We start from the raw sequence: 26,343 nt of genomic DNA, 5'->3' as shown, positions 1-26,343 counted from the left end.
CAGAGCTCCATTTACTGCAGTATAACAGCAGTGTGAACGAGATCTTAGAGGTAACATCAGGAAGGGGGATGGGGTTACATATAACATCAGATTGTAGAGAATCTTTGGAGCTCATGAGGACAGAGAAACAGAAGAAATCAGACACCAGTATGCAGGATCGAATTACATGAGCTTAGGAGTGAAGAGAAAAAATACTGTTAAATTAAGGTAATTTTTAACCCTTTTCAGTGTTCCTGTCACTTTAAGAAAACATTTGACATGTCCCAGAGCTTTGTCCGAATTTGTGAAAATCCTGCACTCATCGTTCTTGATATTCAGCTTACGTATTCCTGTCCATGAGACTGGAAGCCAGGGAGAGAGAAGATAACAAGGGACGCTCAGAAGCAAACACCGGTGGTTTTGTGTGACCACTTCGTCCGGCCTACTGATACGTCACTGTGTGATATAAAGGAGTGGACCTACACGTCACCAAAGTGAACAAATAAAAACATGAGACATGTGAAAAAAGGGTAAAGTAATCTGAAAAAATAACACTAGAGGTGACATAAGAGAACTTTTATAGTAGTGTGACAAAAACAGTATGTATAATGAAAAATAATATTAAAGGAAAAAATGGATGATTATAGGAACGGAGACAGATCTAGTCTGTCATTTAAACCAACAGGACCCCGCGCGCCCAATCACAGGATCCACCACGCTTCGGATTGAATCATTAGGAGATCATGGTTACCGCCTCTCTTTGGGGGTTTAACTATTTCATAGCCTCCGAATCTCAAGAAGTCTGTGTTGGTGGGATGTTCTTCTTTCAAGTGGGTTATTAGCCGAGTAGCTCCTTTTTCAGTCTTCAAGGAATATAAATGTTCTCTAAAGCAAATTTATAAATGGTGCTTGGTTTTTACAATATAAAACCTGCCACACTGACATATAATAAAATACACAACGTATGTCGAACTTCAAGTAATGAGTTCTTTAGTAGAGTGAAAGAAACTGTCCAATTGGCAGTGATTGGCAGAGATATCGTAACGGCAGAAGGGGCAATGACCACATTTTTTTTCTACAGGAAATGAACTAGTTAGCCAATTTTCATATCTTTTGTTTTTTGCATTCTTCTTTTTTTGTTGGCTTAAATAATCTGCTATAGTTATAGTTGTGTTCTGTTTGTATGTCACAATAGGTTTCTCATTAAACACCTCTTTCAGGTCTTGGTCTTCTTGATGGTGTTTGTTCCAATATTATTAATTTAAAACTAAGATCTATGAAAAATATAGTGTTTAAAAAATCGGATAAGGGGGGCAACATTGTCCTCCTCACCGAAAAATACTATATAGAGGAAGCTACTCGTCAGTTGCATAACACACTTAATTATGAACGCCTTGCCGCTAACCCGACACATAAATATCTGTCCAAACTCCAATCTCTGCTAAGAAACTATGTAGAGAAAGGGGTGTTATCTAAAAAAAAGTTGCAAAAAGATTATTACCGGAACAAGTGAAGTTTCCCTGTTGGTATTTCCTGCCAAAGGTTCACAAGACCACAGTTAACCCTCCCGGATGACCAATTGTCTCCGGGAGGGGGTCGGTCAGTGAGCCTTTGTCAAAATATATTGACTGGGTTTTGCATCCATTATTGAAGGAAATACCAACTCTAGTAAAAGATACTAATGAGTTTTTGCTTGACTTGAAGGGAATGACATGGGAGGATGGGTATATAATGGCCTCTATAGATATAGAGAGCTTATATACTAGCATCCCCCAGTCATTAAGTGTACAATGCATCAGAGATCTGTTAAGGAAATCTAATAAAAGTCAGACCTTTATTGACTTTATCTGCGATTCTCTTCTGTTCATCTTGACCAATAATGCGTTCCAATTTAATGAGACGTGGTACAGACAGATTAGCGGGGTGGCCATGGGCACTCCAGTTGCGTGCACCCTCGCTAATCTGTTTGTAGCGATTTTTGAGAAAGAGTATATTTTTTCCACGTCCAATAAATACATAAGTAAAATTGAAAGTTACAGTCATTTTGTAGACAACGTGTTTCTTATATGGTCGGGAACAGAAGAAGAATTCGCAGATTTTGTCACCTTCCTCAATAATTCAAACAAGATGAACTTAAAGTTCACATCGAAAATCAGTAAAGAAAAACTTGAATTTCTTGATGTCCTTGTAATACCTGAGGGTAAATTCCTCCTCACAGAAGGCTTCCGAAAACCAACGGCGGGTAACTCCTTGTTGCATTACAAAAGCTACCACCCACAACATGTAAAAACCGCAGTACCTTATGGACAGTTCCTAAGACTGCGTCGTATAAATAGTACAGAAGAATCTTTTTTTAAACAAGCCTCAGAATTATCTGATAGGTTGCAGCAAAAGAGGTTACCCGCCGGAAGTTTTGGAAAAAGCTCTAAAAAGAGCATCAGCACAGAAAAGAGATATCCTGTTAAAAAAAGCAGTAGAAAAAACTGGAAAAAAATTTACATCAAATGTTACAAAAAAATCTACACATTTTTCATTTGTATTCAAGTATAGCCCTTTAGCTAATATTATTTAAAAAAGCTATCTTTCATTACTGGCCTCTGGTTCAAAAAGATCCCCTTTTATCAGATGTAACAATTGAAAAACCATTTGTCACTTTTAAAAAAGCGAAAAATATTGGAGATGTGTTAACACACAGCAGATTTGTATCACAAAATCGTAACTGGTTGAACAAGTCCACATTAGTAGGTAATCACCGTTGTGGAAGTTGTAACTGGTGTAGCTTCCTCAAAAAAGGGAGGAATTTTACTCTAGGGGGCTGCGATTTTTCAGTAAAGGATTTTATCTGCTGTCGTACAGATTATGTAGTCTATGGAATCGTGTGCCCCATGCACACACGATTTCGAGAACACATTCACTCCTTGAAAATGCTAAAGGGCTCCACAAGATTAATTAACCATGTATTAGAAGAACACAATGGAGATTCCAAAGCATTGGAATTCTTCGGAATAGAAAGAGTTAACACCAAAGACGGCGGTGATAGGAGAAAAGCATTGCTTCAGAGCGAAACAAGATGGATTTTGCGCACTAAGGCACAAGGCACTTTAGGATTGAATGATAAGGTAGACCTAGCAATTTTTATCTAAAAGGTTATACCTGCATCTCCTTCTGGTTCTCTGCAAAGTTGTAATTGTTTTTAACTTGTCTGTGTTTCACTTTGGGTTTTTCTCTATGTCCCTTTGCACAGTTGTAAGTTATGAGATACGCCCATCTGCACCGGAGCACAGGTATTTAACCTGAGTTCCGGCGGTAGTAGGGGAGTGGTCTGAGGAAGTGCGCCTTGCGCACAAAATAGCTATCACTGCTATGTGGACGGCGTCCGAGTCCTCCCTTGCCTTGCCTGTAACTATGCTGCACTTTATGGAATAAACATGTTTGTTATACCACGATACTGGTGAGTGCCATTTACCTCCTTTCATTGCTGCATTCAGATGGACTGTTTTCCAATAAATTGAGCACCCCAGTTCGGATTCACTGCAGTTGCCATTCCCAACACAGGTGTACATGAACTTGCCATAAGCCACATTTATGCAGTGCTGTGCCGAACGCTATTCCTGCATTTACCATTCTTCTTTTTTTGTTGGCTTAAATAATCTGCTATAGTTATAGTTGTGTTCTGTTTGTATGTCACAATAGGTTTCTCATTAAACACCTCTTTCAGGTCTTGGTCTTCTTGATGGTGTTTGTTCCAATATTATTAATTTGACTGTCCTAAAAAGAAAAAAAAAACAGCCTGTTTTTTTTTTTTTAACAGATCTCTGGAGTCTCACGGCCTATATATCCTTTGTGTGGGTTAACTATTTAACCCTTTAAGGACTCAGCCCATTTTGGCCTTAAGGACTCAGACAATGAAATTTTTACGTTTTCATTTTTTCCTCCTCGCCTTCTAAAAATCATAACTCTTTTATATTTTCATCCACAGACTAGTATGAGGGCTTGTTTTTTGCGCAACCAGTTGTCCTTTGTAATGACATAACTCATTATATCATAAAATGTATGGCGCAACCAAACAACACTATTTTTGTGGGGAAATTAAAACGAAAAACGCAATTTTGCTAATTTTGGAAGGTTTCGTTTTCACGCCGTACAATTTATGGTAAAAATGATGTGTGTTCTTTATTCTGAAGGTCAATACAATTAAAATGATACCCATTATTACATACTTTTATATTATTGTTGCGCTTAAAAAAAATCACAAACTTTTTAACCAAATTAGTACGTTTATAATCCCTTTATTTTGATGACCTCTAACTTTTTTATTTTTCCGTATAAGCGGCGATATGGGGGCTCATGTTTTGCGCCATGATCTTTACTTTTTTTTTAAACCACATTTGCATATAAAAAACTTTTAATACATTTTTTATAATTATTTTTTATAAAATGTATTAAAAAAGTAGCAATTTTGGACTTTTTTTCTTTTTCGTTCACGCCGTTCACCGTACGGGATAATTAACATTTTATTTTAATAGTTCGGACATTTATGCACGCGGTGATACCAAATATGTCTATGAAATAAATTTTTTACGCTTTTTGGGGGTAAAATAGGAAAAAACGGACGTTTTACTTTTTTATTGGGGGAGGGGATTTTTTACTTTTACTTTTTTTACTTATTTTTTTTAATTTTTTTTTACACTTGAATAGTCCCCATAGGGGACTATTCATAGCAATACCATGATTGCTAATACTGATCTGTTCTATGTATAGGACATAGAACAGATCAGTGTTATCGGCGATCTTCTGCTCTGGTCTGCTCGATCTCAGACCAGAGCAGGAGACGCTGGGAGCCGGACGGAGGAAGGTGAGGGCGTTCTGAATGATCGGATCCCCGCAGCAGCGCTGCGGGCCATCCGATCATTCATTCAAATCGCGCAATGCCGCAGATGCCGGGATCTGTATTGATCCCGGTACCTGAGGGGTTAATGGCGGACGCCCGCGAGATCAGCAGCCGGGATCACCCGCGCATGACACGGGCATCGCTCCAATGCCCGCGGTTATGCACAGTACCACCGCACCAGGACGTACATTTACGTCCTGCGTCCTTAAGGGGTTAAAATGGCATACTCGACATTATAGGGCACTATCCCTCAAGGATTTATGTTTATCACTTTCATGTCTTTGGATTAAGTAAATGACATTGATGCACTAAGCAACATGCTATTGTGACTATGGACAAGCAATTAAATTGTAAGCACCACCTACCAGAGTGCTATATAATGTCTATCCCATCTTTGGGTTACCCCTGAGGACGCCGCACTATTGTGACAGAAACGTGTTTGGTACCTTTATGATCAATATTTTTTCTTGGTGCAATCCAAGTAGACAAAGGCTATATTGTTAGGTATACCAGTGTGACTATGGAATAGTCCTCTTTATTGTTATTGAGACATCACTACACAAATATACAGCATAGAATGGTTATATATGTGTTGGGGGACTATCATTAGTCCAACTCAGAGCATTCAATCTATACATTCGGCATATACCAGAATTTTGAGTATATATTCTCTGGTATTTTTAAGACACTTCTCACTGGGTGTTCTTTTGTTTGATTTCTTTTTTGAATCAAATAAAGGTTAAATTGAAATATTCTCCCCATTTTAATCTACAATCTGGATTGGATATCACTTTTTTTTTACTATTTTGGCTCAGCATAATTCTTTGGGCAGTGTGGCAGGTTTTAAATTGGAAAAAGCAAGTGCCAATTACAAAATTCGCTTTAGAGAATATTTATGTACCTTGAAGAACGAAAAAGGAGCTACTTGGCAAATAATCCACCTGAAAGAAGAACATGCCAACAACACCAACATCTTGAGATACAGAGGCTTGGAAATAGTTAAACCCCCATAGAGAGACAGTAATCACGATCTCCTTATGATTCCATCTGAGTCATGCTGGAACCTGCGATTGGGGGCTCAGAGTCCTGCTGGTATGAATGACAGGCTAGATCTGTCTCAGTTCCTATAATCCTCTTGTTTCTTTAATACTATTTTTCATTATGTATATATATACTCTTTTTGTCACCCTACTATATTAGTTCTCTTATTTAACTTCCTATTTTTTTTTTTTTAAATTACTTTTCCCTTTTTTCCCCATGTCTCCCATGTTTTCGATTTGCTCACTATGGTGATGTATAGACCCACCCCTTTATATCACGGCTAAAGATGAGCGAATTTAGAAAAAAATCAATTTGGCCGATTCACCGAATTTTCCCAAAATTTTTGTTTCGGTCTGAATATATTTGCAGTGAATCCCTATTAAAAATGGCTATTTCTGGCCTACAGAGAGCATCAATAGGGGTGGAGAACACTTTGCCTTGTCGTAACACGCATAGGGAGTGTGCTTTGTTAGTGAAATAAAACTGTTATTAAGTATGACATGCAGATTGAAGGCATCGCTAATAGAATCACTGCCGTAGAGCATCTGGATTTGGCAGCAGGGAGACCATATGGCATCAAAATTGAAGAGATTAAGGAGATTTTTTAATGTAATTTTCATCTAACTTAATTAGAATTTATGTACATTTTTTTGAGTTTTCATTCTGGTGAGCAACGAGCTGGCAGTCTACAGCGAGGCGAGCTACCACCTGTTCCAGCCCCTGACTCTCAGCCCCCCCCCCCCACTGACTGTCAATCTGTGTGGAAATGTAAATGTTTCATTTAATCAGTTATGATTCATTGTTATCGCTCCAACCTGCTTCATTGGATTCTTGTGGTAATTCCAACGGTAATATATGATGACGACTAGAGAGGAGTGAATATTACAAAAATTGGATTCAGACAATTTGATTTGCTCATCTCTATTGATTATCCATTGAAGGGCAGGTCTGGTGCTAGCTGCCGTGGTAAGTCCAGCTCCAATAGTGTAAATTTGCTGCAGTGCATAAGTTGCCGCAGGGAAAAAGCTCATACTGTTATCTTAAAATTGAACTGTTGGTCCTCTGCCAGGCAAGCTACCACCTGTTCCAGTCCTTGCCTCTCAGCGCCCCCCCTTCCAACTGTGAAAGTACAAATGTTTTAGTTAATCAGTTATGGTTCATTGTTATCGCTCCAAACTGTTTGGTTGGATAGTTGTGGTAATTCCAAAGGTAATATATGATGTCGACGACCATAGTGCCTCAGTCTTTTTTTTAAATGTAATTAAATTTATGATTTTGATTAGATTCACAAGTTTAACCCCTTAAGGACTCAGGGTTTTTCCGTTTTTGCACTTTTGTTTTTTCCTCCTTACCTTTTAAAAATCATAACCCTTTAAATTTTACACCTAAAAATCTATATTATGGCTTATGTTTTGCGTCACCAATTCTACTTTGCAGTGACATCAGTCATTTTACCCAAAAATTCAGGATGAAACGGAAAAAAAAATCATTGTGCGACAAAATCGAAGAAAAAACGCCATTTTGTAACTTTTGCGGGCTTCCGTTTCTACAGAGTGCATATTTAGGTAAAAATAACACCTTATCATTATTCTGTAGGTCCATACAGTTAAAATGATACCCTAATTATATAGGTTTGATTTTGTCGTACTTCTGGAAAAAATGATAACTACATGCAGGAAAATTTATACGTTTAAAAATGTCCTCTTCTGACCCCTTAAACTTTTTTTTTTTCCACGTACAGGGCGGTATGAGGGCTAATTTTTTGCGCCGTGATCTGAAGTTTTTATCGGTATGATTTCTGTTTTGATCGGACTTTTTGATCACTTTTTATTCATTTTTTAATGGTATAAAAAGTGACCAAAATACGCTTTTTTGGACTTTGGAATTTTTTTGCGCGTACGCCATTGACCGTGCGGTTTAATTAATGATATATTTTTATAGTTTGGACATTTACGCACAAGGCAATACCACATATATTTATTTTTATTTACATTGTTTTATTTTTTTATGGGAAAAGGGGGATGATTCAAACTTTTATTAGGGAAGGGGTTAAATGACCTTTATTAACACTTTCTTCTAACTTTTTTTTTGCAGTGTTATAGGTCCCATAGGGACCTGCACACACTGATCTCCTATGCTGATCACTGGCGTGTATTAACACGCCTGTGATTAGCGTTATCGGTGCTTGACTGCTCCTGCCTGGATCTCAGGCACGGAGCAGTCATTCATCGATCGGACAACGAGGAGGCAGGAAAGGGCCCTCCCGGTGTTTTGCAAGCTGTTCGGGACGCCCCGATTTCACCGCGGCGGTCCCGAATAGCCCGACTGACTAGCCGAGATACTTTCACTTTCGCTTTAGAAGCGGTGGTCAACTTTGACCGCCGCTTCTAAAGGTTTAATACCACACATCGCCGCGATCGGCAATGTGTGATATTAGCCGCGGGTCCCGGCCGTTGATGAGCGCCGGGACCGACGCGATGTGATGCGGGGTCGCAGCGCGACCCCGCTTCATGTCGCGGGAGCCGGCGCAGGACGTAAATATACGTCCTGCATCGTTAAAGGGTTAATGCCCCGTGTGCTCGAAGTGTTTACTTTTAACTAATACTGTGTGACCACAATACCCAATATAACAAGGAGTCACATGGCGGCACAATGACAGAGCCTAGAGGTGGCAGCAGCCCGACAAGTGCCTCACAATAGGAAAGATTAAAGATATTTTTGAAAATTTTAATTGAAGATTTTAGATACAGGAAAATATTTAAAGTTTCATCTAAGGTGCCAACAGCATAAGGAGACCATATGGTGGCAAAATGACAGAACCTGGAGGTGCTACCATAACATTTTTAGGTAACGTCCCAGCAGCATGATGAGACAATAGGGCCTCATAATCCCTAAGATGAAAAGATACATTTGCTAATTTTAATTGAAGTTTTATGGTAGCTAATTTTTGTTAGGTCATGTCCAAGCAGCATTAGGAGACCAAATAGTGTCTGAATGACACTGCGTGAAGTTGGCGGCAGCATATAATGGCTGAATGACACAGCGTGGAGTTGGTTGACATCATGAGTGTCATATATCATGGCAAAATATATCCATGTTGCAGGGTGATTGTTGTCATTTGTAATATATGTCCATTGGTATGCACACTTTTAATCCAATTACCCTTGTCTGTGTTAGTTTAACATTTCAAAGAATCCCTCGTGTTTTGATCCAAACTTCCAGGAGACGACAGTCTAAGCTATGACTTCCAGTGGCCATTTGGGGGCGATTAACATAACTGTGCTAATTAATGAACACTGCTTGCCTGGATGGTAAATTTGACGCCTTCACAGCCAAGCAGACTCCTAGGCCTGATGTCAATAGATCAAAGAAATATTTGGGACATATTCCCCCTGTGTAAATGCCATGTCTTCCAATATGAAATATAGGGGTCAGGGTAGTATGTATGCAGCCCTATATTATACAGTTAGATTCTCCCTCATAATACCTTTAAAATGAGTCTTCACATGACCCTTGTGTATTGATCCCTGCCCGAACTGTATGCACTGGGTAAATTATACACAAAAAGGATTTGATGGAGAACCCAAATATAACAAAATGATGTGGGTGCCGGACCCATGATAAAAGTTAGGGGCAATTTCCTATTCTTTGGACATAAAGTTATCAATAGGAAGTGGGCAGCATCTATCTCTCCTCCTTGTCCTGCCCAGGGGCTGAACATAGAGGTGTCTTCTGTCCAGAGCAGGATATAAAACTGCAGACCTGGGGGGACTAGGGACGCTTGCATGGGGGACAAGATCTAATTTTGGATGCCAGACCCCATTTCCTACCAGACCCCATGGAATAGAACTCTGTAACTTTTTGTAAGTAAGGACTCTATGGTTTTTCCCTTTTATTTTGATTTTCTGTGTGGTGAAACTTTGTCTTGTTAACATCTATTTTTACATGTACTGTGAATATTTTTCTTTCATAATAAATCATTCATTTATTAAGTACCGCCTTATGTCTGGTAAAACGGACATACAATGTCCTTGAAGAGAGCTAAGTTATAGTCTTAAATTTACTTACCGGTTCGGATACATTATAGATTTGGACGAATCTTTTTCCTGTTTTTATATACTACTGGGGGTAGTAGATTATATTTGGGAATTGTAGCATATCCAGATTGGATTGATAGCTTCCTGTCGGCTTGAGATTGACAGGTGGTGGCAGCGATTTAATTGGGTGGTGTAAGAGGGATTATTTATCATTATTTTCAGTTTAGTGCAGACAAATAGTGATTTTAGAGATAACCCTTCCACCTGCATGTCTCGGTCCGTGACAAACTGGTGGCATAGCGGTGGGATATTTTACCAGATTTTAGTGTGCTAGATTTGCGAATCCAGGCACTAAAATAAATTGTCTTCAATTTCCAAAGGCGGAACTCAGTACATTTAAATAAGGTTCACCACAACAGACCCCCTCCTTGTTTTTCTGTTCTATCTTTTGTTTGGCTGAACTGCAAGATGGATGCATACCAAGCACAGTCCAGGAGTGCTCTGGAGCAGCTTTGCCGGGAACGGTTGATCCCCTGTCGGGGGAAAAAAGAGGAACTTATACAAGCATTGGAGGACTATGATACACAACAAGCGGCCCAGAGGGCCTGTAATACTGCTGCCGAAGGCAGGATTACTGAGGAGATACTTGCAGCTGTCCTCAATGATGCACCACAATCTACAGATCCCTTGGAATATTATTTGCAAACTGTTTTAAAATATGTGGACTCTACGGACATTAATGTACGGCTGCAGCTAATTCACCAATATGAGGAGCGAGCAAAGTGGCAGGCTGAGAGAGAAGCCTCAGAATGCCAGGCTGAGAGAGAAAGAGAGGCCCCAGACCGCCAAGCCGCAGAATGCCAGGCTGAGAGAGAAGCCGCAGAACGCCAGGCTGAGAGAGAAGCCGCAGAACGCCAGGCTGAGAGAGAAAGAGAGGCCGCAGATCGCCAAGCCGCAGAACGCCAGGCTGAGAGAGAGAGAGGAGCGGTAGGCGGCCAGAGAACATGAACTGAGACTGGCAGAGTTGGAAAGGGGGACTGCCTCCCCTATCACTTGTGGCACGAGAGACTCTTCTGCACCCAGACCCCGGGCAAAGAATTTCCCAACCCTGGACAAAGATGGGGATCTGGACATTTTTCTGTGCAGTTTTGAAAAAGTTTGCTGCCAATTTCAGCTGCCACGAGACCAATGGGCAAAATACCTCACCGCTGGTCTCAGAGGTCCAGCACTGGAAGCATTTGCAACGCTACCAGCAGAATCTGACCAGGACTATGACGCCATTAAGGTTGCCCTGCAGAAACGGTACAACCTTACCCCTGAGGTTTACCGAAAGAAATTCAGGACTTTGCAGAAGAAATCCACCGAAACCTACACCGCTCTTGTGGGAAAACTGACCACCGCATTTGGACAGTGGACCAGAGGGCTGGAGATTAACACCTTTGAAAGCCTGGTGGATCGAATCATCAAGGAGCAGTTTTTACAGCTGTGTCCTGCAGACGTACAGGAATGGCTGCTGGACCAGGAACCCAAAACAGCATTGGACGCTGGGGAGATGGCAGATTTCCACACCGCCAACCGGGCATCCAAAGCCCGGGTCAGAGGATTTACCAAAGGATGGATGACCCCTGCACCACGACCTCCCATCACCCAGCCTACTGTGCCTTCTTATGCACCAGCTTCTACACCAAGGAGAGTGGGAGCAGGTACCACTGCAATACCTGGGGATAACCGCAGATGTTACGCTTGCAACAAAGTTGGGCACCTTAGTTCTATGTGCCCAGAGAGAAGGAGGCCTACATCATCTACTGTTGAAGGGCGCCCCTCAGGATTACCACCTAGACCCTCCACTGGAGCTGGGCGTCCCTCAGGATTACCACCTTCTGTTTTGTTTGTTTCCTAAGCCAAGAACAGTACTAATGTGAATATGCAACCTGTCATTGTCAACGACAAGGTAACTGTTGGGCTTCGAGATACTGGGGCAGATGTAACTCTTGTGCGCCCAGAGCTAGTGAGCTCTGAGGATATTATTCCAAAAAAGACATTAGCAGTCGGAGGAATTGGAGGAGTACGTCCTGCAGTGCCAATGGCACGGGTGTATTTGGATTGGGGAGCGGGGAAGGGTCTCAGAGATGTTGGGGTGGCTGATAACCTGCCTACAAATGTATTACTAGGTACTGACTTGGGTAAATTGTTATCTCAGTATGTGCCAGATGATTATACCTATGACCAACCCCCACTACATAGGAGTCCTGCTATGGGAAGAGCAGAGTGTGGAGGTTTACATGGCCTAACCTGCTGGGAGGAAGGCCTGAGCTAACAGGTGTACCCGGCTTTGGCAAAGCCAGGGGAGATTGTGGTAGCAGGGATGTATGAGATGTCCTGTGAGAATGTGCCTACTCTGTCTCCAAGTGAGGGAGGCCAGAATAAGCATGTGTACCCGGCTGTGCCAGAGCCCGGGGAGATTGTGGTAGCAGGGATGTATGAGATGCCCTGTGAGAATGTGCCTAGTCTGTCTCCAAGTGAGGGAGGCCAGAAAAAGCATGTGTACCCGGCTGTACCAGAGCCAGGGGAGATTGTGGTAGCAGGGATGTATGAGATGCCCTGTGAGAATGTGCCTAGTCTGTCTACAAGTTAGGGAGGCCAGAATAAGCATGTGTACCCGGCTGTACCAGAGCCAGGGGAGATTGGGGTAGCAGGGATGTATGAGATGCCCTGTGAGAATGCACCAAGGTTGTTTCCCTGGGAGGGAGGGCACAATGAATATGAGTCTGTGCCTGAACCAGAGATGCATGAGGTGCCAGCTGGGAGTGCGAGCGGACCATGTCACTGGGAGGTAGGGCAGAGCGTGTTTGCGCCAGAACCAGAGGCGTGTGTGGTGCCGTTTGAAGCCAGAAAGGGGCAGTGCCACTGGGAGATAGGGCAGAATGAGTCTGTGCCAGAACCAGGGAAGCCAGAGATGCCATGTGGGAAAAGTGGGAGGGCCACCTGGTGGTAAAGCAGGGCAGAGAGTGAGTGATTGTCTGTTTGTGTCAGGAACAGCCCAGCCTCAAGATCCAATATGTATGCAGGAAGAGAGTATGAATACCGACCAGTTCTTGCAGAAGCAGTGGTATGGCTGGAATTCTCGAGAAAGAATGTATGAAGTGGGACAGAGAATGCTGTCATTGAGTGCCACAATGAAAAAAGTGTGTTGTGCAATTGTTTGGGCTTTGGGAGAATTACAGCCCTATCTGTGGTGCCATGTCAAGTGGAAGACTTGGTAAACGAAGCAAGGTAGAGGGGTGTGAGCCTCCTCCCAGTGCGTCTCTTATTGGGGGGAGGTGTCATATACCATGGCAAAATATATCCATGTTGCAGGGTGATTGTTGTCATTTGTAATATATGTCCATCGGTATGCACACTTTTTATCCAATTACCCTTGTCTGTGTTAGTTTAACATTTCAAAGAATCCCTCGTGTTTTAATCCAAACTGCCAGGAGACGACAGTCTAAGCTATGACTTCCAGTGGCCATTTGGGGGCAATTAACATAACTGTGCTAATTAATGGACACTGCTTGCCTGGATGGTAAATTTGACGCCTTCACAACCAAGCAGACTCCTATGCCTGATGTCAATAGATCAAAGAAATGTTTGGGACATATTCCCCCTGTGTAAATGCCATGTCTTCCAATATGAAATATGGGGGTCAGGGTAGTATGTATGCAGCCCTATATTATACGGTTAGATTCTCCATCATAATACCTTTAAAATGAGTCCTCACATGACCCTTGTGTATTGATCCCTGCCCGAACTGTATGCACTGGGTAAATTATACACAATAAGGGGGTCATGTCGGGTACCCCTAGAAAGAGGATTTGATGGAGAACCCAAATATAACAAAATGATGTGGGTGCCGGACCCATGATAAAAGTTAGAGGTAATTTCCTATTCTTTGGGCATAAAGTTATCATAAGGAAGTGGGCAGCATCTATCTCTCCTCCTTGTCCTGCCCAGGGGCTGAACATAGAGGTGTCTTCTGTCCATAGCAGGATATAAAACTGCAGACCTGGGGGGACTAGGGGCGCTTGCATGGGGGACAAGATCTAATTTTGGATGCCAGATGCCATTTCCTACCAGACCCCATGGAATAGAACTCTGTAACTTTCTGTAAGTAAGGACTCTATGGTTTTTCCCTTTTATTTTATTTTCTGTGTGGTGAAACTTTGTCTTGTTAACATCTATTTTTACATGTTCTGTGAATATTTTTCTTTCATAATAAATCATTCATTTATTAAGTACCGCCTTATGTCTGGTAAAACGGATATACATTGTCCTTGAAGAGAGTACATCGTCCTTGAAGTTATAGTCTTAAATTTACTTACTGGTTCGGCTACATTATAGATTTGGATGAATCTTTTTCCTGTTTTTATATACTACTGGGGACAGTAGATTATATTTGGGAATTGTAGCATATCCAGATTGGATTGATAGCTTCCTGTCGGCTTGAGGTTGACAGGTGGTGGCAATGATTTAATTGGGTGGTGTAAGAGGGATTATTTATCATTATTTTCGGTCTAGTGCAGACAAATAGTGATTTTAGAGATAACCCTTCCACCTGCACGTCTCGGTTCATGACAATGAGGAGAACATATAGTGGCTGAATGACACAGACTGGAGGTGGCGTAAGCATGAGGAGACCATATGGTGGCAGAATGAGACAGCCTGGAGCTGTCATCAGCATGAGGAGACCATAATCTGTCAGAATGACACAGCCTGGAATTGGCGCAGCAAGAGCAGACCATATAGTGGCAGAACGACCCAGCCTGGAGGTGGCAACAGCCGGACGAGACCACAGGGCCTCAAAATAGAAAATATTAAAGATATTTTTGAAAATTTTTATTGAAGATTTTATATATATTGAAATGTTTAAGTTTAATTTAAGGTGCCAACAGCTTAAGGAAACTATAATCTGGCAGAATGACACAGCCTGGAATTGGTGGCAACAGCTCAAGGAGGGTGTACTTTGTGGTGAACGAGTGGCTGAAGTGCATGCAACATTTTTTTCACATTGTTAGGATGTCTTGCAGTTGGGGGTTACACTTTAAGAATTGCTTGACAACCAGATTGAACGCATGTGTCATGGCTCAGACTTCTTTGAAGCAGCGCAGACAAGATGGTTCCAATTTCCAGTTTTTGTTGAGTAAGCCATGATATGAATTCTTGATGAATGAAATTTAGCAGTTCCTCCCCTGTGTGACTCCATTCTCCAAGGCAACCCATGTGAAAAACCATGTGACACTGCCGTGCCCTGCACACATGGTATGCTGGAGGGGCATTTTTTAAAATTAAAATGATTAATTAAAATTAAAAATGATTCATTAAAATTAATCAAAATAATTTATTTTTTTAAATTTGTATGTAATGTACCAGCAGCATGAGGATATCACATGTTGGCACACTGACACAGCCTGGAGGTGACAGGAGCATAAGGAGACTGTGCAGTGGCAGAATGACCAAGCCTGGAGGTGGCAGCAGCAAGAGGAGACCGTAGGGCCTCACAATTGAAAAGATATATTTTAAAATGTAAATAGAAGATTTCAAATAGATTACCATAACATTTTTTATGTAATGTTCAAGCAGCATGAGGAGACCATAGGGCCTCACAATAAAAAATAAAAAAAAGATATATTTTCAAATTTACATTGAAGATTTTAAATAGATTACCATAAAAAAAATGTATGTAATGTCCCAGCAGCATGAGGAGACCACATGGGGGCATAATGACACAGCGTGGAGGTGGCACCAGCATGAGGAGACCAAAATGTTGCAGAATGACCAAGCCTGGAGGTGGCAGCAGCAAAAGGAGACAAAGTGATGACATAATTACCTGGATGTGGCAGTAGCCTGACCAGACCAAAAGGCCTCACAATTGGAAAGATTAATATTTTTTTTAAATTGCATGTGACCATGTTAACATCCTCCGGATACTTGCTACTGCCGCCGTCTCCAGGGACTCCTGTTCCACTATGTCCCAGGAAGCTAGGCTGCCATGAAACAGGTGGTCTACACCAGGCACGTTTGGCTCCAGACCTCCCACTACTGTCACCATACTGTCTGCCAACCATGCTACCACCTTGCTTGCTCAACTGCTGCCTCACAGGCAACCTGCCATCCTCTTTTGCTGATGACAATGAAGCTCCTTCTGCACCCAGCTCCCAAGTACGATCGGCTTCATCATCATCGAGTTGTGTCAGCATGCCAACTGATGGTTGTGTCGGAGGAATCCACCTACTGTTGACTAGGGGTTCAGATGTCACTTGTGATGAAGTGGATGACCAAGTTAAGCAGTGAATGACAGCAGATGGGTTGCTGGTCGAGACACAACCTCTAGCTGATGCCAGGAGCTAAGGCCTCTCGTTGCGACTCCTGCTGCCACTCGCCCTAGTCTGCTGCAACCTCTGCCTGTGCCTGATGAATTTAGGCCTCTGCCACTCCTCTGTGAACGTCCTGGCACTTCTCTGCCTGACATACTTAGTGGGTATATGAGGGAAGTACAATACGCTCCACTAGGCTTAAAACAGTATTTGTCTACAACACCAGCAGTTGTGTACTTTTGGCTGGCCTTTCACAGTAACTAGGCCCTTCAAAGTAACTAGGCCCTTGAGACTTTAAATGGAACAAAATGGTACACCACTTAACCCGATAACGACCACGGACGAGTATAGACGTCCAGGTTGGCGGGCGTTCCCGCACCTGGACGTCTATACTCGTCCATTATTCTCGTGGGTGCTGCCCAGTGCACCCACGAGATCGCGGCAGGGACTCGGCTGTATCACACAGCCGGGACCCTGCTGCACTGCCAGGACCGAGGTAAACTTCGGTCCCGGCAGTTTTAACCCTTACAGCCGCGGTCGGAAGTGACCGCGGGCTGTAAGAGTTATGACAGAGGGAGGGAGCTCCCTCTGTCTCCTCTGCAGCACCCCGCATCGCGATCGCGGGGTGCTGCGTGTAATATGCGGCTGGCCGGGGCCTGCCGCACTGCCGGGAGTGAAGTTCACTTCACTCCCGGCAGTTTAACCCTTACAGCCGCGGTCAGAAGTGACCGCGCACTGTAAGGAGTTCTGACAGAGGGAGGGGGCTCCCTCTGTCTCCTCTGCAGCACCCCGCAGCGCGATCGCGGGGTGCTGCTGCATACCTGGGCAGCCGGGGGTCCTACAAAGACCCCCAGGTCTGCCCTGGGTATTGCCTGAAAGGCACGTCCTAATATGCTGCCTGCTAGTGAAAACTGGCAGGCAGCATATAACTATAATGTTTTGGAAAATTAAGTATTCCAAAGCATTAAAAAGTGTAAAAAAAATAAATAAATAAAATAAAAGTGTAAAAATAAATAAAAATGTAATAAAAGTGTAAAAAAATAAATAAATAAATAATAAAAAAAAATAAAAAAATAAAAAAAAAAAAAAAAAATATATATATATATATATATATATATATATATATATTAAAAATACATTTATTAAATGAATCTAATAAAAAAAAATGCATAATGTGTAGGATCGCATTGTCGGACATCCGCAGCATGTAATATGCTGCGGATGTCCGCCACGTGATCCTACACATTATGCAGCAGTCACGGTAATGAGCTCCCTGCTGCGGCTGAGTAGCTTGTGTGTCCACTCATAGCGGCAGATTTCCCCCCAGCAGTCATGAGCGGACACACTGAGCTACCCAGCCACAGCAGTGATGGATATATTCGCCATGAGCGGGTGCTTATTCCCACAACATGGCGGATATATCCATCGGGAGCCTTAACTGTCACAGACAGACGCGTTATACCCCCAGCCGACCAAGGACCAATCAGAGAGGTCCCTGGTGCAGCCAATAACTTGTAGGGGTGCGGTATATAAATGGGGTCACTTGTGGGGGTGGGGGTACTGTTCTGCCCTGAAAGCCAAATGGCGCTCCTCTCCTTCTGAGTCCTACCACGCGGCCAAGGAACCATATATGGCCAAAGCGGGGGTATTTCCGAACATGGGATAAGCAGCTAAATAAAATATAGGATGCATTTCTTTCAATATCAGAAGTGATGTACAAAAAATATGCCCCCCAAATAATGCATTTGTGAAAAATTGCAAATTTCGAATTTTTAACACTGACTTTGTAATAATTCCTGCCAAAAAACTATGGTGTTAAAATACTCACTGTACCCCCTAGCAAATACCTTAAGGGGTCTAGTTTTTAAAATGGGGTCATTTGGGGGGGGTGTTCCTATGTTCTACTACCTTTTAATTTCTGCAAACCTTGCATAGCACACAAAAAAAGATGTACTTTTCAAATTTTCAAAATTTTCAAAATTTCAAGTTAAATTGTTAGGCTTCTAACTAATTTAAAATGTTAATTAAAAACAAAAAAAATGACGTCAAAATAAAGTAGACATCTAAAAGTATAAGTTTCATAAACTATTTGGTCAGTATGTATAAATATATGCACCCTATTAGTGTTAAAATAGCAAAAAATCTTACTTTTTTGTAAAAATTTCATGATTTTTTGCATTATAAAAAAAACTACAAATGATATCGGCTTACTTTTACTATGTACAGGAAGGAGAACTTGTGACAAAAAAACATTGTCAGAATTATCGTGATTGGCAAAACGTTACCAGAGTTATTCTCTAATAAAGACAGACATCCCCGATTTGAAAAAACAGGCCTGGTCTTTCAGGGGCGTACAGGTTTATTTGTATTGGTCCTTAAGGGGTTAAATGTATGTATGGGGTATGCACTTATGAGGGGAGTACAGTGCGCTCCAGTATGCTTAAAACAGTATTTGTCTACAACACCAGCAGGTGTGTACTTTTGCCTGGCCTTTCACAGCGACTAGGCCCTTAAAACTTTAACAGGAACAAAATGATACACCACTTATATGTACGCACAGGTTACACTTAATAGAGGACAATTCACTTTTAGTGCTCTGCTCACCCTAACTGGCTGGCTACTATTAGCTTTTCAGTTATTTTACACACCAGTGCTGCAGCACACAGCCGCTGCATGCTACACCTAAAATTGCACTCTCTCTCTCTCAATCTCACTCCCTTCCATAGCAGTGCTTCTAGGCTGCATTTGGGCTTGAGGCGAATAACTGCTGTAATACACCCACAATTGCACTCTCTCTCTCCCTTCATTATCAGTGCTTCTAGGCTGGATATGGGCTTGAGGTGAATTGCTGCTGTAAAAAAAGCTTTTCTGTGCAACTCACTGCTCTCTGTCCCTCTCTCTGGAATGGAACGCTGATGTGAGTGGCCGCAAGATGGCTGACGATTATATAGGGCTGTGACATCACAGGGGTGGCTGGCTGCTGATAGGTTGCATACTGCATGTGATTCAGGGTCATCCCGCAAACCCTTGTTCCCACCTTCCCAGGATTCCATGCCCCATGTCCTCACATGTGGATCCACCATTTTAGATGTCCTGGAGCCTGAACCACACTAAATGGCGTTTAATTAAGCAATCTGCGTGATCGAATCGTGGCTATATTCGCATTTGTTGCAAATAAAATTTTTCCTGAAATTCATAACGAATTTTGATTCGTCAGATTCGATTCACTCATCCCTAATCACAGCACATAGTGTCGTACTAGTAGGTCTGACAAAGTGTGTTAATCACACAAAACCATTGGTGTTGTCCTCTGTCTCCCTGGCTTAAAGTCTCATGGCCATGAATATGTAAGCTGAATATCAAGATTTTAACTAATTGTTTTATTTGCTTACGCTGAACTATTTGCCTACATCCGTGCACCACCGCAAACTTAGCAAACTTTAATCTGTCTTCTACAGCTGCTGTCGTTTTACCTTGATTCCAACTGTTGATTGAGCCATTGGCAGAGTGGTATTGCAGAGTGGTATTGCAGCCCCTTAAACAATTATATATATTTGTACCTGGAGAGTTCTCTTTTAAGGAGAAAAACCCTACTCCTATGTTTATCCACACGAAAGTAGTCACAGCAGTACATCCATAAAGCAAAAGATGTTTGAGCACTGCTGTGACTTCTTTCTTGTGGATATCTGGGAAGCTAGTGACCGAAGCCTTTGACAGCAGGCACTCCTATTACTTATACTTTGATGTGCTGCTCTCCTCTACTGGTTATTATGCCTATATTTAGATATGTGGAGCAACTTTTGTGACAGTCTCTGTGCTATATGTTGGCTAGCTGAAGACATTTCTGTTATTGCCTTGGCTTCTCCTATCATTATTTCCTTCCACATACTTCTTGTTCCTTATTTAATTCAACTAGTGGGCCTAAGGAAATCCATGTATTTTGTATTATGATAATTTGTTGAATAAAAATATATTTCAAAGATCTATGCAGAATGTGTTTTATGCACCGACCTAATTACAAGACAAGAATAAAAAAAAAAATGCTTTTTGAAGTCTTATGGCCCTGGCTGCATGACAGCTGTGTGCATGGCATGTGTATTTTGTGTCAAGATAGGATTAAATACCAGGGAGACCAGAAAATACTTTCTCAGGACAGATCCTGTCCTTGACTCTCAATGTACCACTTATGAACGAAGCCATAATGCACCTAAATGCATACTGAAATGGTTTCTGTCAGATTCCTGTATGCATTTGTCAAACATTTATTCTGAAAAAGAATACCTTCATAGTACTGTATGATGCCACAAAAATACTATAGGGCAACACAAAACACACAAGAAGTCTGTAATGAGAAACCACAAGCACTCTGGGGGAGATTTATCAAAACCTGTCCAGAGGAAAAGTTGCCCAGTTGCCCATAGCAACCAATCAGCTCATTTCTTTAATTTTTAACAAGGCCTCTGCAAAATGAAAGAAGCAATCTAATTGGTTGCTATGGGCAACTGGTCAACTTTTCCTTTGCATAGGTTTTGATAAATCTCATCCTCTGTCTTCCTCTGCACAAACTTACACCTCCAGCTGGTTATTAGTCAGCACCACCGGGCTTTAACTATAGCAGTCATCTTCCTTCCTAGTTTCTAAGTGTGTCTCCCAGTACTCAGAAATCCGAACCACTTACGCTTAAAGGAGAACTCCAGAATATAAAAATTGTTCCCCATACTGCCGGCAGTAAAAAAATAAAGATGTACATACCTTCCTTCACTCCCCCGGGGCCCCTGTAACCAGCTCCGGTCTCCGCCGCGATCCTCTTCCTGGTTGCCGATGGTCGGCGAGTCATACTTCACTCAGCCAATCACAGGCCGCAGTGAAGTCCTGACTTGGCCGGCGATAGGCTGAGTGGCAGTGTGAGAACGCTTCAGGACACAAAATTCTTCACTACACCGGCACCTGCTGCCGGGGCCGAAAATGTCATACTGCCGCTCAGCCTATCGCCGGACGAGCCGAGACTTCACTGTGGCTGGTGATTGGCTGAGCGCAGTATGAGTCGCCGACCACCGGCAACCAGGATGAGGATCGCGGCGGAGACCAAAGCCAGTTGCCGGAGACCACGGGGGAGGAAGGTATGTACATCTTTATTTTTTACTGACGGCAGTATGGGGGACAATTTTTATATTCTGGAGTTCTCCTTTAAGAATGAAAATTAAAATTACAAAACAGGCAATCTTAGTGTTTATTGCTTAAAAAATCACTGAGAGGGAATCATATCGTCTGATATCTCTCTTAAACACAGATGTGAATGTATTTGCTAAAGTCCTTACTCTCCATCTAAAGGGATGTATGAATGAGGTTAAACATCCGGATCCGAGTGGTTTTCTACCGGGCAGACGTGTATTTGAAAATATTTATAAGACCTTTTTTGCAGTTTAGTTTGGGGACAGGGGTTCATGCTCCATCCTTTCAACGGATGCCCTCAAATCATTTGACAGGTTGGAGTGGGGTTTTTTATGCAACAACCGCTATCAATTACAATCCTCAGAGTATTGATAACATCTATCTACTTCTGTTCTGTAGTGTATTGCTGAACTGTTGTTATGTATTTTATATTGTGATTTTAATTTATTTTGCGCTACCGTAGGGCCCTGCGGGAAACACATATATTATATCAATATTATTTTTATACATTAAATAATCTACTAGTTATATGGTTGCCTTCTGTTCTTTCTGACACCAGATATCTACCATTTAATCTTTTTTTGATATTGAGGACTAATAAACTTTTTTATTCTACTTTTTTTCTATCTCTCTGTGGGGGAGAGCTTTAGTTAACCTCGCTCATTTTTTGTGGTTGAGCTACACATAACTACTCCTATTTTTTATGGAAGAGCATGGCTAAATTTGGTATTGGATCAGAATTTATAAAAATGTGTTCAAATCTTAAATACAGAACCCAGAGCAAAAATTTCTTCTCTTCAACCTATTTAATTGTCCAAATATCATTCATTAGTTATGTAGAGCAATTTCCCCTCTGTTTTTAACTTTTTGCATGAAGTATGGGGATGAAAGGGTGTTTTGCCTGCACTGATGAATCATGCTCTCTTTAGTGCTGAGAACTGGGAGGTATGTGCAGCCTTAGCCAATCAGACACTGAACCTAGCTGACTGTCAGTGTTGCAATGTTTGCTGGAAGATGTAGGCAAGGAGAGGGAAGGATGGGAAAGAATATCAAGCAGCCAGAGAAGACAACAGGGGCCACAGGAGCCAGGCATATCAGGCAGGATGGTTTACAGGGAACATATCCAGGTAGTGTGGTAGCTTTGGAGCTTATATAAATATCTATCTATCTATCTATATTTATAGATATATATGTGTGTGTGTGTGTGTGTGTAAATATACCCCTTTAACTAACAGAGACAATAAAGATGCTCTAGAACCCGGGGATTAAATAAAAAGAGCTGAAAGCTGAACCACAAGTGCTAAACAAACTATTGATATTTATGACAGCTCTTCAAGAAATAAAAACAAGTAAACAACAAGAATCATCAGATTAGCTAAGACTATACTAGACTAGAATATGGCACAAAAACACACAAACAAACAGAGCCAAGGATCATCTACAAGAAGCTAATCCGTAAAAATTCCACCCAAAAATATCAATGCTTGAGAAACCATGATCCCCTGGTCCAGGGCAATAGATTGGGTTGCAGACAAGTGCATAGCAATTGCCTCAAACAACTAGTAAAAAGAAGAAAGCAGAAAGGGAGGATGATTCCTGTGATTTGTGACAAGACATTTGCAAATGATTTTATTCTCCTTGAAGGCCAAAGTCTGTACATAGAGTCTTTTTTAGATAAATATATACTGTATTTTTCGCCCTATAGGACGCACCGTACTCACGTGTCCCCGCCGCTCCGGACCCGTCACCGGTGCCCTGGATGTAGCTCCATCACTGTTGCCGCGTCCCCGTGGTGTCCCCGACGCTCCGGACTTCTTCTTTCCCGGGATCCGCGCTCTCCGTCGCCGTCATCACATCGCCGTCATCACGCCGCTACGCACGCCGCTCCTATTGGATGACGGCGTGCGCAACGACGTGATGACGTTGAAGGAGAGCGCAGGGGATCCCGGCACGTAGAGGCAGGTAAGGTCCCTCCCGGTGTCCTGTAAGCTGTTCGGGACGCCGCGATTTCACCGCGGCAGTCCCAAACAGCTTGACTGAGCAGCCGGGTTAGTGTTATTTTCGCTTCAGACGCGGCAGTCAGCTTTGATCGCCGCGTCTGAAGGGTTAATACAGGGCATCACCGCTATCGGTGATGTCCTGTATTAGCGGTGGGTCCTGGCCATTGATGGCCGCAGGTATTAGCCGTACAAGACGCACCAACTTTTCCCCCCCAGTTTTGGGGAAGAAAAAGTGCGTTTTATAAAAAACGAAAAATACGGTATGTCAGTAAATAAAAAAATACTTAATGCAAAATTACCTCGCCTTGCTTTATTTACAGTATAATGAAACATTTCATCATGTAAATAGCACTAATGACATATAGTCTGTAAATGCGAATATGTTGCGCGCCTTACAGAGTTGGGGATTATTATACGAAGTGAACTAAGCAAACTAGACATACAAACAATTCTCACGTGTAAATGTGTCAAGATAATGTAGCAGAAGTCCTGTATACAGCAGTTCAGTGCATGTACGAGTTTCCAGATCACAGTGTTTAAATTGCAGATTTCCAGGCACTACATACTGAAAGGCAAGTGAGTTAAACTGAAGACGGCAAATTAGACTTGCAATTAGTATTTGCATTCCATTTCTATCTCCTCCCAGACTTCTTCACTGTAATGATAAGCAGGGGATTTCGGTTGAGTTATTCAGTATTGATTCATTGTAAAGTATACCTTTTGAAACTTCCTAGCTGTTGGTGGCAGGATATAACCTGTTTTTCTTCACATTACTGGAAGCTTCTAAAGACTCACAATCTAAATCAATTTCCCCACATATAGATGATCTGTGATATTATTGAAGTAATTGTTTACTGCCTTTGACAATGCATCAAAATGCTGTATAAATTGGATAAACTAACCCCAAAGCAGCGAATATCATTATAACAATTATTGTTTGTGAGGATTAAGATACAATGTATAACATCAACATTTGCAAACATCTCCTAAATTTGAACATTTATCATCTTCCATTAATGAAAGGTTGTGCAAATATCTACCAGAGGCTAATTGGAATATGATAGCTGTGTTGTTGTTGGTGGAAAACAGATTGCTTCAGACTCTATTTGCATTCTTAATATTATTTACCGTACATCTCACACCTATTTTTATATGTGTGCAGTGACCATCCGTTCATACATAACCTATAGTACAGGATATATCATTTTAATAATTGTGCATGCTCAAGACCACAAAGGGGCCAATTTATTTTAAAGGGGTACTCCCGTGGAAAACTTTTTTTTTTAAATCAACTGGTGCCAGAAAGTTAAACAGATTTGTAAATGACTTCTATTAAAAAATCTTAATCCTTCCAGTACTTTTTAGGGGCTATATGCTACAGAAGAAATGCTTTTCTTTTTGGATTTCTCTGGTGTCATGACCTCAGTGCTCTATGCTGACCTCTGCTGTCCATTTTAGGAACTGTCGAGAGCAGCATATGTCTGCTATAGAGATTTTCTCCTACTCTGGACAGTTCCAAAAATGGACAGCAGAGGTCAGCAGAGAGCACTGGGGTCGTGACATCAGAGAAATCCAAAAAGAAAAGCATTTCTTCTGTAGCATATAGCCCCTAAAAAGTACTGGAAGGATTAAGATTTTTTGATAGAAGTCATTTTCAAATCTGTTTAACTTTCTGGCACCAGTTTATTTGAAAAAAAAAAAGTTTTCCATGGGAGTACCCCTTTAACCACTTAACCGCTTAATGACAATGGACGCAAATGTACGTCATGGTGATGTGGTACTTAACGCACCATGACGTACATTTACGCGCCGCCATGATCGCGAGCACCGGAGTGGTGCTCGCGTCATGCCCGGCAGGTTCCAGCTGCTATCAGCCCTGGCTGCTATCAGGTCCCGGCTGCTATGTGAAAAATCCCCTCCCCCAATAAAAAAAAGTGAAACGTCCGTTTTTCCCATTTTACCCCCCAAAAAGCATAATAAAAATAATTAATACACATATTTGATATCGCCGCATGCGTAAAAGTCTGAACTATTAAAATATTTTGTTAATCATCCCATATGGTGAACGGCGTAAACGTAAAAAAAAGTCGAAAATTGCATTTTATTCCCCAAAAAATTTATAAAAAATGTATAAAAAGTAAAACCTAAGCAAAAGTGGTACTGATAAAAACTACAGATCATGGTGCAAAAAATGAGCCCTCATATCGCCCCATATATGGAAAAATGAGAAAGTTATAGGTGGTCAAAATAGGGCAATTTCAAACATGCTAATTTTGTTAAAATGGTTTGAGATTTTTCTTTAGCGGTACAATTATAGAAAAGCATAAAACGTAGGTATCATTTTAATCGTATTGACCCACAGAATAAAGAAAACATGTCATTTTTATCGGAAAATGTACAGCGTGAAAACAAAACCTTCCAAAATTTTCTAAATTGCGGTTTTCTTTTCAATATTCCCACATAAATTAATATTTTTTTGGTTGCACAGTACATTTTATGGTAAAATAAGTGATGTAATTACAAAGTACAATTGGTGACGCAAAAAAAAAAGCCCTCATATGGGTTTGTGGATGGAAATTTTTAGAAGGGGAGGAGGAAAAAACAAAAATGCTAAAATAAAATTGGTCTGGTCCTTAACCCCTTCCCGACCTATGACATACCTGTACGTCATGGGTGGCAAGGTGTTCCCGACCCATGACATACAGGTACGTCATGAACATTTTTGCCGCTACTCACGGCATCCCGCAGCGCCCGGTAAGATGGTGGCTATCACTGATAGCCAGCCATCTTACCATGTGACCACGGGGGGTTTCATCCCCCACCCCCCACCCCCAGCGATCGCTGCTATCAGCTGGTCAAATCTGACTAGC

General features: G+C 41.7%; 1 pseudogene; it reads left to right on the top strand.

The window, feature by feature from the left end:
- Positions 1–10,416: 10,416 nt before the first annotated feature.
- On the top strand, positions 10,417–12,265 carry LOC130360991 (uncharacterized; annotated as a pseudogene).
- Positions 12,266–26,343: the final 14,078 nt, after the last annotated feature.

Source organism: Hyla sarda, chromosome 3, assembly GCF_029499605.1.
Source record: "Hyla sarda isolate aHylSar1 chromosome 3, aHylSar1.hap1, whole genome shotgun sequence".
In the NCBI taxonomy this organism is placed as follows: domain Eukaryota; kingdom Metazoa; phylum Chordata; class Amphibia; order Anura; family Hylidae; genus Hyla; species Hyla sarda.
This window is presented reverse-complemented; position numbering and strand designations above follow the sequence as displayed.